The sequence below is a fragment of the Austrofundulus limnaeus genome, unplaced genomic scaffold (assembly GCF_001266775.1).
Source record: "Austrofundulus limnaeus strain Quisiro unplaced genomic scaffold, Austrofundulus_limnaeus-1.0 Scaffold10, whole genome shotgun sequence".
NCBI classification, from domain to species: domain Eukaryota; kingdom Metazoa; phylum Chordata; class Actinopteri; order Cyprinodontiformes; family Rivulidae; genus Austrofundulus; species Austrofundulus limnaeus.
The window spans coordinates 4,379,734-4,382,922 of NW_013952412.1; positions in this window are offsets into that span (position 1 = coordinate 4,379,734).

Sequence of the window (3,189 nt, forward strand, 5' to 3'; positions counted from 1 at the left end):
CCTAAATATTTGAGTTAGTGCTTTAGAATTAGGGGACCTAAATACTGTATCTGAGTTAGTGCTTTAGAATTAGGGGACCTAAATATTTGAGTTAGTGCTTTAGGGCTAGTGGAACTAATTTTTAGATTAGTGCTGCCCACCACTGTTTGAATTAAGTTTTTTAAAAAGCAAGCTTCAGCAGCATTACCAGCATTAGCAGTTGCTTTTGTCTCAGGGTGATGGTGTCACAACATAACTCATGCACCAATGGTAAAGGTTGTTTTCCCTTACAAATCTCTGAAATGTAAGGTTATCATTTAGCTGCCACAATGAGATTTGATTTTTACATTTAAGTTTTCAGATTTAAATTTAACATTTATACATGACATTAAATTTTAACATTTAGTAAAAATTAGCAAAATGTAAAAACAAAGATCTAAGTAACAGTAAAATTGTCGTGGAAATACAATTTTATGCTCAGACAGTAAGCTAAATAATAAAAATGTGTTAACRAAATTTTTTTACATTTTTACACTTGATGCATCATAATTTCATGTCTGCAGTTCTTTTATTTTTTTAGTATTTTAACATTGAACGTAGCAGATTTTAACTACTTTTTTGTGTAAGAAGAGGTTTAATGAATTAATGTGCAGCTTCTCACCTTTGTCTCTGTGGTTTGTACGCACTAATCCTGCAACGGTTGAAGTTCTAGTTTTTCCACTCTTGAACTGTATACTGTACAGTATTACGGTAGTTAAAAATGACTCCCACAAACAAAGGGAAACATTATGAGACCTTCTTTTTCATCTTCCGGCTGTTCTTTCTTCAGATGTTGCCAGAGTGAGTCATCCTCCTCCATCGCACTCCAAAARTGATCTATTTTATTTCAAACTGAGAGATTTGTGAGCAGTGAACAGTTTTTGTTTTGTTTGTTTTGATCTGAGCAGCTGCTGTTCACACTGCAAAGTTTTTAATAATAAAATTATAGTTAGTTTATTCARATGAGCATATACATGAACAAGGAATTACATGAGATAAGAAATGTCTTTTTTTTACAAAAACAGATTATTTTTCATAACGTTACCTAAGGCAATTCAATTTTCTGTCAAAAAAGGCAAAAAAAAAACTGTATGTGCTATATATTTTGCAGTTGAGCAATGATCTTTGTCCCTTTTTTATAAGTTTTTTTTTTTTTTTTTTTTTTGTAGCTGATGAGTTTGAAGGTACACTTACTGTAATTTCTGAAGTTACGCCTTCTTTCACAACCACAGTGTTTTGGAGAAATGAAATTCTCATGAGAACACGTAGCGGAAGAATATTTCCTTCACGAAGGTTCGGTTATTAGTTTGATTCTAACCCACACCGGCTAAACTGCGACTTTTGGTTTTGCCTTTCTTTCCAGTGTGATTTGCGGGATGAGAMGTTTGAGCTGACTAATTGTTGCTCGTCGGATTTTTGAGCTGTGAGATCTGATCGTCAGCACTGAAACTTTATTGGCTTGTCAGAACGTAACAGTCAACCTTGCTGACTTCTGTATTCACCTGCTGGGTTTGAGGTTGTTAAGTGCTGAAGGTGCTGCGACGTGAGATTAGACTTCCTGTAACCTTCTGCTTGCCATCTTTGAGAAGCACTATTTATGCCAGTATCAGGTATTGACAGGTAGCTGTGGGGCCCTGTCCTGGGAGCTCTTTGGACAGATTGTGTGGAACAGAAAAGCTGGATTGAATAATCAGGCTCTTGGCAGGCAGACAGAAGCTGTTCAGTTGCGCTGAACAGCTTTAAAAGCCCTATCTGCTGTTGCTCCCCTCTGCTCTGGCAGCTTATCACCCAGACAGATTTTCAGGGGCCTTGAACCGTGCAGAGAGTCCATCCACGTGTGAGAAAGCCCAGGCTCTTGCTCAGACAATATGACCCCCTTGCTTATGAGAGATGGCGATAACTCTGTGGCCCACGTCACYGAGAGAAAAACATAACCTCCCCACTTCTTTTGGCTTCCGTTGGTGTCATCCACATGTCTGGGAGAGGGAGGAAAGATTCCCTGTCCAAACAGAGGCGGGGAAGCTTACAGTCTCTGCTCTGGGCTGTTAGAGATGATTCCTGAGGGAGAGGGGCCAAGATCGCGATCACTCCCTCACATGAACGCTTTTACGTCAATAGCACTCACACACGCACAGTAACACACACACAAATGTACATTTAAAACACACAACATTTCTTCCTCTGTGTGCCCATGTGCACTCAACACCTGCCCTCTGAATGCGCTCTCAGTTAATCTCAACATTAATTATTGACTCTGAGTTTAATTTGAAAGGCAGACGCACTGTAAGCCAGGGGACACTGCTTTAAATAATGTATACGACCCATTCAGAGGTAATCATATTGTCATTGATTAATATACATCAGTGCTGTGGAGCATACCTGATGCGTGTGGGAGTCAGGCTTTGGGTATGATAAAACTTGGCGCTGAGAGGCTGTGTCAGGCCAGGAGCATCTCCGGGGCCCCGTCCTCATTGTCTGATGTTTCAATCACAGTTCAGGAGCTGCGTTGCATGGATGCACACACTATCAACCGGCTGGATAACACAGGGAGTCTCAAAAGCCAGAGACAGATAGACAAGGAAAAGAATAAAGACACACACACAAAAGGAATGTAGCTGAGCAGTGAGAGAAGATAAAACTAACATTTGAAGGATGACTGGAAAGGATTAAATCACACTGATCTAAGGTGAAAATTTACATTGTTTTGGTGAATAGAGTAGATAGCAGACAATACTTAAAGGGGCAATATCATGTAAAATCAACTTTTTTGAGTTTTATATCATGTTATATTGTTATACTCTCATAAAAAACATGCTCTAAGCCTTGCTCTGACTCATTCATGCACGTTTGAGAAATCCTGCAGCGTTTTTAGGATGACATGCAGAGGAGCAAAACGACAGGTGGGAAGCAGAAACGCCTTTTGGGACCAGAAATGCCACTGGGTTGTGTCTTTAACCGAGCTTCCTCATGGCGGAGCGCCCGCCCATGACTCCTGCAGGCTCTCGGCAGTAACAACGGGTGAAACTGAAACTGAAACTAAAACTGTCTGATGCTCTCAACACTACCTCTCATTCTGTGAAGCTCTTTTCAGATTCAAAATACCTTTGAGGAAATATATTTTCAGATGCCAAGTAAACTGCATCATAGCGCGAGCGCGAACCCCCACCCCCC